This window comes from Pongo abelii, chromosome 23, assembly GCF_028885655.2.
Source record: "Pongo abelii isolate AG06213 chromosome 23, NHGRI_mPonAbe1-v2.0_pri, whole genome shotgun sequence".
Lineage (NCBI taxonomy): Eukaryota > Metazoa > Chordata > Mammalia > Primates > Hominidae > Pongo > Pongo abelii.
Window position 1 is genome coordinate 26,902,616 of NC_085929.1, and position 11,837 is coordinate 26,914,452.

Sequence of the window (11,837 nt, forward strand, 5' to 3'; positions counted from 1 at the left end):
CCACGCCCGACTAATTTTTGTACTTCTGTAGAGACAGGGTTTCACCATGTTGGCCAGGCTGGTCTTGAACTCCTGACCTCGAGTGATCTGCCTGCCTCGGCCTCCTAAAGTGCTGGGATTACAGGCGTGAGCCACCACACCAGGCCCTCTTTTTATTTTAGACACAGGGTCTCACTCTGTTGCCCAGGCTGGAGTACAGTGGTGCTATCATAGCTTACTTCAGCCTCAACCTCTCCAGGCTCAAGCAATCCTCCCACCTCAGCCTCCCAAGTAGCTGGGACTACAGGTGCCACCACCACGCCTGGCTAATTTTTTAAAAAGTTTTTTTGTAGAAACAGGGTCTTGCTATGTTGCCTAGGCTGTTCTGGACCTCCTGACTCTGTCTCCCAAAGTGTTGGGATTACAGGTGTGAGTTAATTGCACACAGCCCATCCCTTTCACTACAGAAGCCAGAGCCCCAAAGAGGTTCTTGGTGCCTCAAGAACCCTGTTCCTCAGCCCAGATGGAGGAGGGGATGTGTTTTCTCCACTCCTGCCCCACCTGCAAACTGCTAGAGAGGAATCTCAGCAGGGAAATGAAGCATTGCTTCACCTTGCCTCTACCTTTGGCGCTGGGGTACCCTCTCTGTCCACTTGACCCCCACTCCTCCAACCACCGAGGCTGTGCTGACCTTCTGCCTGCTCCATCCTGTAACTACCTCACATTCACACAACCCAATGAAGCAGATATGGCTCTGAGTTCCATTTCACAGGTACGAAAACTAAGGTCCATAGAAGTCAGTTCTAGGGCATCTGGCCTAGTGGCACAGCCAGGATTTTTTTTTTTTTTTTTTTTTTTTGAGACCAAGTCTCGCTCTGTCACCACACTGGAGTGTAGTGGCACGATCTCGCCTCACTGCAACCTCTGCCTCCCGGGTTCAAGTGATTCTTCTGCCTCAGCCTCCTGAGTAGCTGGGATTACAGGTACGCACCACCGTGCCCGCCTCGGCCTCTGAAAGTGGTAGGATTACAGGTGTGAGCCACTGAGTTCGGCATTTTTTTTTTTTTTTTTAATTTTTCAACTTTTTTTTTGGAGACTGAGTCTCTGTCACCCAGGCTGGAGTGCAATGGTGTGATCTTGGCTCACTGCAACCTCCGCCTCCCAGTTTCAAGTGATTCTCCTGCCTCAGCCTCCCGAGTAGCTGGGATTACAGGCATGTGCCACCACGTCAGGCTAATTTTGTATATATATGTATATTTTTTTTTAGTACAGATGGGGTTTCACCATATTGGTCAGGCTGGTCTCCAACTCCCGAACTCAGGTGATCCGCCCACCTCGGCCTCCTAAAGTGCTGGGATTACAGGCTTGAGCCACCGCGCCCGGCCGGATTTGGTTCCTGGTTCGACTGTCTCCCCACGGGTTTCACCGAGAAACAGGCCTGCTGGCCCTGCTGGCCCTTGTCTCCACCCATCACAGAAGAACAACTGGGTCCCCTCCTTTACCCATCCTGGGGCCATTGTATCCTACACAGACCCCAGAAAACAGACCCCGCCAGTCTAATGGTGGAGACAACTCCGAGATCAAATGGCACATGGCAGACTGATCAGGAGCAGGAGACCCAGGACCTGGGGGAGACAGAGCAGAGAATTCACAAACTACCCCAAGCAGAGGGCAAGCAAAGCTCCCTAAGAAAGTGGAGCCAGGCCACACACGGTGGCTCACGCCTATAACCCCAACACTTTGGGAGGCCGAGGCCGGTGGATCATGAGGTCAAGAGTTCAAGACCAGCTTGGCCAAGATGGTGAAACCGTGTCTCTACTGAAAATACAAAAATTAGGCCGGGCGCGGTGGCTCACGCCTGTAATCCCAGCACTTTCGGAGGCCGAGGCAGGCAGATCACGAGGTCAGGAGATCGAGACCATCCTGGCTAACATGGTGAAACCCCGTCTCTACTAAAAATACAAAAAATTAGCCAGGCGTGGTGGCGGACACTTGTAGTCCCAGCTACTCGGGAGGCTGAGGCAGGAGAATGGCGTGAACCTGGGAGATGGAGCTTGCAGTGAGCCGAGATTGCGCCACTGCACTCCAGCCTGGGTGACAGAGCAAGACTCCGTCTCAAAAAAAAAAAAAAATCAAAAATTAGCTTGGCATGGTGGTGGGTACCTGTAATCCAGCTACTCAGGAGGTTGAAGCAGAGAATCACTCGAACCCGGGAGGCAGAGGTTGCAGTGAGCCGAGATGGTGCCACTGCACTCCAGCCTGGGCGACAGAGCATAACTCTGTCTCAAAAAAAAAAAAAAAAAAGCTGGGCATAGTGGTGCACACCTGTAGTCCCAGCTGCTTGGGAGACTGAGGCAGGAGGATCCCTTGAGCCCATGAGTTTGAGGCTGCAGTGAGTTATGATTGCACCACTGCACTCCAGCCTGGAAGACAGAGTGAGAACCTGTCTCTAAAAAACAGATAAAAATACAAATAAAAAGGAAAGAGCATGGCCAGGTGCCGTGGCTCAAGCCTGTAATCCCAGCACTTTGGGAGGCCGAGGCTGGTGGATCAGGAAGTCAGGAGTTCAAGACCAGTCTGGCCAAGACGGTGAAACCCTGTCTCTGCTAAAAACACAAAAATGAGCTGGGAGTGGTGGTGGGCGCCTGTAATCTCAGCTACTCGGGAGGCTGAGGCAGAGAATTGCTTGAAACCAGGAGGCAAAGGTTGCAATGAGCCAAGATTGCGCCATTGCACTCCAGCCTGGGGGCGACAGAGTGAGAATCTGTCTCAAAAAAAAACAAACAAAAAAAAAGAGGGCCGGGCGTGGTGGCTCAAGCCTGTAATCCCAGCACTCTGGAAGGCTGAGGCGGGCAGATCACGAGGTCAGGAGATCAAGATCATCCTGGCTAACACGGTGAAACCCCGTCTCTACTAAAAATACAAAAAATTAGTCCGGCGTGGTGGCAGGCGCCTGTAGTCCCAGCTACTCGGGAGGCTGAGGTAGGAGAATGACGTGAACCCAGGAGGCGGAGCTGGCAGTGAGCCGAGATTGCGCCACTGCACTCCAGCCTGGGGGACAAAGCAAGGCTCCGAAAAAAAAAGTGGCCGGGTGCGGTGGCTCACGCCTGTAATCCCAGCACTTTGGGAGGCCAAGGGGGGTTGATCCAGAGGTCAAGAGATCGAGACCATCCTGGCCAACCAATATGGTGAAATCCCGTCTCTACTAAAAATACACAAACTAGCTGGGCGTAGTGGTGTACACCTGTAGTCCCAGCTACTCGGGAGGCTGAGACAGGAGAATCACTTGAACCCAGGAGGCGGAGGTTGCTGTGAGCCAAGATGGTGCCACTGCACTCCAGCCTGGGCGACAAAGCAAGACTCTGTCTCAAAAAAAACAACAACAAAAAAGAGCAGCCAGAGAAAACCACACTAGGAGTGACCTTAGAGCAGGCACTGAAGAACAGCATGGCATGGCAGGCAGAGGGCATGGCAAGGGCACAGCCCCTTCCTTGGCTCCTCAGACCAGGGAAGTCAGTTCCCCTCTTATGACCAGACAAAGCAGCCTGCACCTTTTTGCCCAGCCCCAGCACCCTTGTGAGTATTCTGTCATCTTCTCCTTAGTCTGTGGGCTTCTGAGGCCAGGGAACACATCTGTGCTGTTCACTAGCCCAGTGCCCACCTCATCATTGCTGTCAGCATCTGTTGGTTGAATGACAGTTCCATGAGTGGCCTCCCTTGGGCTCAAGGTGCCTGGCTCTGCTAGGGGTGAAGGAGTGGTGACTTGACAGGGAGGTGTGTGGTGAGGAGCAGGGCACCCATCACAGGCCTGGCCTTTGCTATAGGGAATATGCTTGCTGGGGATGCATTCTTCAGATGGTGTTCCTAAGAGGGTGAACTGAGCTCATGTCAGTCTGAGGGGCTGGAGTCTGAGGTTAGCTACAGACCTTGGGCAGGTGACTTAACCTCTCTAACCTTGGTTTTCTAATCTTTAAAATGGGGTAGTACCAACACCCACTCCTAGGTGGTGATGAGAAACAGCAAGTACATGTGAGGAAAGTGCTTTGCCCATGCAGAGTGAAAACTCAATGTTGGGAGCCAAAATTAGCCACCAGAATTTGAGTGGGGCTGTTGCTCTTACATAAGAGAGATTCTACCTCCTGGTTACAGGACCTGTGTATGCTGCCTGCGTGTCATTCCCTGTGACAAAGAATGAATGCATTTATATGGCTTGGAAGCACCAGTAGGATGCATTGTGACAGGAGGGAAGGGGGAATTGGGAGGAAATTCATTCATTTGACTTTCTTTTTTTTCTTTTTTTTAAGACTGGATCTTGCCCTGTCATCATGGCTAGGCTGCAGTGATGCAATCTCAGCTCACTGCAGCCTTGACCTCCTGGGCTCAAGCTATTCTCCCACCTCACCCTCCTGAGTAGCTGGGACTTCAAGCACACACCACCAGGGCCTGGCTTTTTTCTTTTTTGTATTTTTAGAGACAGGGTTTCGCCATGTTGCCCAGGCTGGTCTGTAACTCCAGGGCTCAGCTGACCCACCCACCTCAGCCTTCCAAAGTGCTAGGATTACAGGCATGAGCCACCACCCCTGGCCTCATTCATTTGACTTTCATTTTCATTTTTATTATTATTTTTTTTAGACTCAGGGTCTCACTCAGTCTCCCAGGCTGGAGTGCAGTGGTGTGACCTTGGCTTACTGCAGCGTCAAATTCCTGGGCTCAAATGATCCTTCTGCCTTAGCTTCTGAGTATTTGGGACTATAGGTTCATGCCACCATGCCTGGCTAATTTTTTTTTTTTTTTTGTGAGACCGTGTCTGGCTGTTGCCCAGCTACGGTACAATGGCGCAAGTATAGCTCACTGCAACCTCAAATTCTTGGGCTCAAGCAATCCTCCCACCTCAGCCTCCCAAGTAGCTAGGACTATAGACAAGTGCCACTATGCCTGGCTAATTTTAAAAATTTTTTGTAGAGATGAGATGTCACTATGTTGCCCAGACTGGTATCAAACTCCTGGACTCAAGCAATCATCCCTCCTTGGCTTCCCAGAGTGCTGGGATTATAGGCGCCAGCTACCATGAGTGGTCTCATTTGACTTTTTTTTTGAGACAGAGTCTTGCTTTGTAGCCCCAGGCTGGAGTACAGTGGCATGATCTCACCTCACTGTTACCTCTGTCTCCCGGGTTCAAGCGATTCTCCTGCCTCGGCTTCCCAAATAGCTGGGATTACGGGTGTGTGTCACCACACCCAGCTAATTTTTTTGTATTTTTAGTAGAGATAGGATTTCACATGTCGGCCAGGCTGGTCTCAAACTCCTGACCTCAGGTGATCCTCCTGCCTCAGTCTCCCAAAGTGCTGGGATTACAGGCGCGAACCACTGTGCCTGATTTCATTTGACTGTTTTTTGTTTTTTTGTTTTTTTTTTGAGACAGAGTCTTGCTCTGTCACCCAGGCTGGAGTGCAGTGGCGAGATCTCCGCTCACTGCAAGCTCCACCTCTCACGTTCACTCCATTCTCCTGCCTCAGCCTCCCGAGCAGCTGGGACTACAGGCACCTGCCACCACACCCGGCTAATTTTTTGTATTTTTAGTAGAGATGGGGTTTCACCGTGTTAGCCAGGATGGTCTCAATCTCCTGAGCTTGTGATCCGCCCGCCTTGGCCTCCCAAAGTGCTGGGATTATAGGCTTGAGCCATAGCGCCTGGCCTGACTTTTTTTTTTTTTTTTGAGATGGAGTCTTGCTCTGTTGCCCAGGCTGGAGTGCAATGGCACAATCTTGGCTCACTGCAACCTCTCCCTCCCGGGTTCAAGTGATTCTCCTGCCTCAGCTTCCCAAGTAGCTGGAATTACAGGTGCCTGCCACCACGTCTGGCTAATTTTTGTACTTTTAGTAGAGATGGGGTTTCACCGTGCTGGCCAGGCTGGTCTCGAACTCCCAACCTCAGGTGATCTACCCGCCTCGGCCTCCCAAAGTGCTGGGATTACAGGTGTGAGCCACTGCACCTGGCCCCTCATTTGACTTTTAATTGAGAACCTACTTGGTGCCATGTATAAGCTGGGTACAGGAGTGAACAAGACCAAGCCTTCCTGCCCTCATGCCAACTGCTCAGCAGTATTTCAGGACTGTATCAGGGTGATTAACCTGGGATCACAGGAGACTTCCTACAAGAGATGATGTCTGAACTGAGTTGTTCACCAGGTGCAGGTGGGAGAAGGGAGAAGGGTGGCCTGGGCAGGAGGAGCCCTGGTGTGAATGCCCAGAGATGGCAGGAGAAATCATGGCGTATATAAGGTGTCTTGAGCTTGGGATATGGGAAGGTGAGAAGTGATATTGTATAGGACATACTTATACTAAAGCATTATTGGTTGTTTATATGAAATTCAAATTTGGGCATACTGTTAAATGCTAAATCTAGCTGTCATGGTAAGAAACCGAAATTTACTGGGGATAAATTTGGGGATATTTTGTATATTTGTTTGGGGATATTTTGTATATTTGTTTTCTTTCTGTTTTTATCGAAAACAGATAATGGTAAAATAACAGACCCTTCCTACATGACACAACAATCATAGTCATTGTACCAGGGCTCACCAGAGCCTGAGTTCCGTGCTCTGCCTGCTCAACTTCATGTCATTCAAGCCTCCCAAGGGGGTGGTGCCCTGATTCCCAAATGGATGAGGAAAGCAGATCACAGTGGTTAGATCCTGGACTAGACACATAGAGAATCCAGAGGGAATGAGGACACAAAATGAACCCATTTCTGGCGGGTCTTCCCATCCCTGCTAATCTGTAGTTTTTATATTTCCATATTACCTTCCGCCCAGATCTAGCTTTACTGGGTTGCTGCCAGGGAGAACAAATTTTTGAAATCTGCTATTTTATTTCTATTAATTAATTAATTAATTACTTTAAGACGAGGTCTTACTCTGTTGTCCAGCCTGGGGTGCAGTGGCACAATCTCAACTCACTGCAACCTCTGCCTCCCTAGTTCAAGTGATTCTCCCACCTCAGACTCCCGAGTAGCTGGGATTATGGGTATGTGACACCATGCCTGACTAATATTTTAGTAGAGATGGGGTTTCTTCATGATCATCAAGCTGGTCTCAAATTCCTGGCCTCAAGTGATCCACCTGCCTCGGCCTCCCAAAGTGCTGGGATTAGAGGTGTGAGCCACTGTGCCCAGCCTAAAAATATTTTTTAATAGCACCACACTGTAGGCTGGGTGCGGTGGCTCACACCTGTAATCCCAGCACTTAGGGAGGCCGAGGCGGGTGGATCACTTGAGGTCAGGAGTTCGAGACCAGCCTGGCCAACATGGTGAAACCCCGTCTCTATGAAAAATACAAAAATTAGCCAGGCACGGTGGCAGACACCTGTAATCCCAGCTACTTAGGAGGCTGACGCAGGAGAATTGCTTGAACCCGGGAAGTGGAGGTTGCAGTGAGCAAAGATTGTGCCATTGCACTCTAGCCTGGGTGACAAGAGCAAGACTCCATCTCAAAAAAAAGAAAAAAGAAAAAAGAAAACAAAAAGCACCACACTGTAAATAAACTGAACAGCCATGGTTAACGAAGTATGAATAAATTACAGAAGCTCCATACTCTGGAATATTTGTCACCTCTTAAAGAATGAATTATGATCCTTTCGTAGTTCATAAGCATGATGATTAGGCGTTCACACACGTTCCTGTGTAAGATGTGCCACCTTCAAATCTTTTTTTTTTGAAATGGAGTCTCGCTCCGTCGCCCAGGCTGGAGTGCAGTGGCGCGATTTTGGCTCACTGCAAGCTCCGCCTCCCGGGTTCACACCATTCTCCTGCCTCAGCCTCCCGAGTAGCTGGGACTACAGGCGCCCGCCATCACGCCCAGCTAACTTTTTTTGTATTTTCAGTAGAGACGGGGTTTCACTGTGTTAGCCAGGATGGTCTCAATCTCCTGAACTCGTGATCCTCCCGCCTCGGCCTCCCAAAGTGCTGGGATTACAGGCGTGAGCCACCGCGCCCGGCCGCCATCTTCAAATCTTGTTACGACACAGGCACATTACCCGTCTGACATGAAAAAAAAAAAAGAATGAATTATGGAAATGAACTAGAGAAACGTCTATGATTTCAAAATAGTAGGATCTTTTTTGTAAGGTGTAGATACAACATATTGATGTCAGAGAGGAGAGTGAAACTGTTTTTTTTTTTTTTTTTTTTGAGACGGAGTCTCGCTCCATCGCCCAGGCTGGAGTGCAGTGGCGCGATCTCGGCTTACTGCAAGCTCCGCCTCCCGGGTTCACGCCATTCTCCTGCCTTAGCCTCCCAAGTAGCTGGGACTACAGGTGCCCGCCACCATGCCCGGCTAATTTTTTGTATTTTTTGTAGAGACGGGGTTTCACCATGTTAACCAGGATGGTCTCGATATCCTGACCTCGTGATCCGCCCATCTCGGCCTCCCAAAGTGCTGGGATTACAGGCGTGAGCCACCGCGCCTGGCCGAGTTAAACTGTTAATGTTACTTCAGAAAGGACTGATTAGGGTGGAGGAGGAGGGAGAATTTAACTTTAAAAAATTGCTGGGCATGGGCTGGGCACGGTGGCCCATGCCTGTAATCCCAGCACTTTGGGAGGCCAAGGCGGGCAGATCACGAGGTCAATAGATCGAGACAACCCTGGCCAACATGGTGAAACCCCATCTCTACTAAAACTACAAAAATTAGCTAGGTGTGGCGGTGCTCACTTGTAATCCCAGCTACTTGGGAGGCCGAGGCAGAAGAATCGCTTGAACCCGGGAGCTGGAGGTTGCAACGAGCCGAGATCGTGCCTCTGCACTCCAGCCTGGGTGACAGAGCGAGACTCCATCTGCAAAAAAAACAAAACAACAACAAAAAACATTACCAGGCATGGTGTCTCATGCTTGTAATCCCAGCACTTTGGGAGGCTGAGGTGGGAGAATTGCTTGAGTCTGGGAGTTTGAGATCAGCCTGGGCAGCATAGTGAGACCCTGTCTCTACAGAAAATAAAAAATTAGTCGGGTGTGGTGGTGCATGCCTGTAGTCCCAGCTGGGAGAACCACTTGAACCTAGGAAGTGGAGGCTGCCTAGGAAGTGGCCATAATCATGTCACTGTGCTCCAGCCTGGGCAACAGAGCTAGACTCTGTCTCAAAAATAAATAAAATAAAAATAAAATGTGCTTCAGCATCTCTAGAATTGTTCCGATTAGAAATGTTACTTTCATAAAATAAAAATAACACACACACTAAAGTATACATGTGTAGAAAAAAAATTCCCAACTTCCAGAGAGAACCTCTGTAAATATTTTTTATTTATTTTCTTCAGTTGCTTTTCCATATATCAATATTTTTGCATGCATTTAAAAAATACAATTAAAAAAAATTTTTTTTTTGAGGCAGAGTCTCGCTCTGTCACCCAGGCTGGAGTGCAGTGGCATGATCTTGGCTCACTGCAAGCTCCGCCTCCCAGGTTTTCACACCATTCTCATGCCTCAGCCTCCCGAGTAGCTATGACTACAGGCACCTGCCACCAGGCCCGGCTTATTTTTTTGTATAAAAAATACAATTTTTTTTTAAGACAGGGTCTGCCTCTGTTGACCAGGCTGGAGTGTTCAGTGGTGCGATTTTGGCTCACTGAAACTTCCACCTTCTGGGTTCAAGTGATCCTCCTGCCTCAGTCTCCCAAGTAGCTGGGACTACAGGGGCGTGCTACCATGCCTGGCTAATATTTTTGTGTGTATTTTTAGTACAGATGGGGTTTCACCATGTTGGCCAGGCTGGTATCGAACTCCTGACCTCAAGTGATCCTCCTGTCTCAGTCTTCCAAAGTGCTGGGATTACAGGCGTAAGCCACCGCACCTGGCCTCTTCTTTTTTTAAAAAAAAAATAATTTTTGGCTGGGTGCAGTGGCTCACGCCTGTAATCCCAGCACTTTGGGAGGCCGAGGCGGGTAGATCATGAGGTCAAGGGTTCCAGACCTGCCTTGCCAAGATGGTGAAACCTCTACTAAAAATAAAAAAATTAGCTGAGCGTGGTGGTGGGCGCCTGTAATCCCAGCTACTCAGGAGGCTGAGGCAGAGAATTGCTTGAACCTGGGAGGCAGAGGTTGCAGCGAGCTGAGATGATGCCACTGCACTCCAGCCTGGATGACAGAGTGAGACTCTGTCTCAAAAAAAAATATATATATATATATATATTAAAAAAATTTTTTTTTTTAATTAAAAAATTTACTTTATTATTATTATTTTTGGAGATGTAGTTTCACTCTTGTCACCCAGACTGGAGTGCAATGGCAGGATCTCAGCTCACTGCAACCTCCGCCTCTGGAGTTCAAGCAATTCTCCTGCCTCAGCCTCCCAAGTAGCTGGGATTACAGGCATACGCCACCATGCCCGGCTAATTTTGTATTTTTAGTAGAGACGGGGTTTTACCATGTTGGCCAGGCTGGTCTCAAACTCCTGACCTTGGGTGATCCACCCGCCTCGGCCTCCCAAAGTGCTGGGATTATAGGAGTAAGCCACCGTGCCCATCCTATTAATTTAATTAATTAACTTATTTATTTATTTTCTGAGACCGAGTCTCACTCTGTCGCCCAGGCTGGAGTGCAGTGGTGTGATCTGGGCTCACTGCAACCTCTGCCTCCTGAGTTCAAGCGATTCTCTGCCTCAGCCTCCTGAATAGCTGGGATTACAGGTGCCTGTCGCCATGCCTGGCTAATTTTTGTATTTTTAGTAGAGACGGGGTTTCACCTCTTGGCCAGGCTGGTGTTGAACTCCTGACCTCGTGATCCACCTGCCTGGGCCTCCCAAAGTGCTGGGATTATAGGCGTGAGCCACTGCGCCCGGCCTATTTATTTTTTTTAAAATGGAGTCCCACTCTGTCGCCCAGGCTGGAGTGCAGTGGCACCTCCTCGGCTCACTGCAACCTCTGCCTCCCAGGTTCAAGCAATTCTTGTGCTGTGCCTCAGCCTGCTGAGTGGCTGGGACTACAGGCATGTGACACCATGCCTGGCTAATTTTTTTTTTGAGAGGGAGTTTCGCTTTTGTTGCCCAGGCTGGAGTGCAATGGCGCGATCTCGGCTCACCGCAATCTCCACCTCCCGGGTTCAAGCAATTCTCCTACCTCAGCCTCCCGAGTAGCTGGGATTACAGGCATGCGCAATCACACCCAGCTAACTTTTTGTATTTTTAGTAGGGACGGGGTTTCTCCATACTGGTCAGGCTGGTCTCAAACTCCAGACCTCAGGTAATCCGCCTGCCTCAGCCTCCCAAAGTGTTGGGATTACAGGCACGAGCCACTACTCCTTGCCTTCCTCAAGTCCTGGCCTAATCCAGATTCCATTATGTGGACTATTTAACCCCATTGTGAGAAATTTGTATATGCTTTTTTTCTTTTTTTTTTTTTTGATACGGAGTCTTGCTCTGTTGCCCAGGCTGGAGTGCAGTGGCGCGATCTTGGCTCATGGCAAGCTCCACCTGCCGGGTTCACGCCATTCTCCTGCCTCAGCCTCCCGAGTAGCTGGGACTACAGGCGCCCACCACTGTGCCCGGCTAATTTTTTTTTTTTTTGTATTTTTAGTAGAGTTGGGGGTTTCACCGTGTTAGCCAGGATGGTCTCGATCTCCTGACCTCGTGATCCTCCCGCCTCAGCCTCCCAAACTGCTGGGATTACAGGCGTGAGCCACCTCCTGCATATGCTTTCTTTCATTATTATACATGACACTTAAAAAATATTATCATATATTAGTTATCTTTTTTGCTGTTTTTTGAGACCGAGTCTCCCTCTGTTGCCCAGGCTGGAGTGTCTTGGCATGATCTCAGCTCACTGCAACCTCAGCCTCCCAGATTCAAGCAATTCTCATGTCTCAGCCTCCCGA

The 11,837-nt window shown here is 49.4% G+C and overlaps 1 pseudogene; it reads left to right on the forward strand.

Moving 5' to 3' along the window:
• Nucleotides 1–7,607: 7,607 nt before the first annotated feature.
• LOC112130714 (small nucleolar RNA U13) lies at nucleotides 7,608–7,690 on the forward strand (annotated as a pseudogene).
• The last annotated feature ends 4,147 nt before the right edge of the window (nucleotides 7,691–11,837 follow it).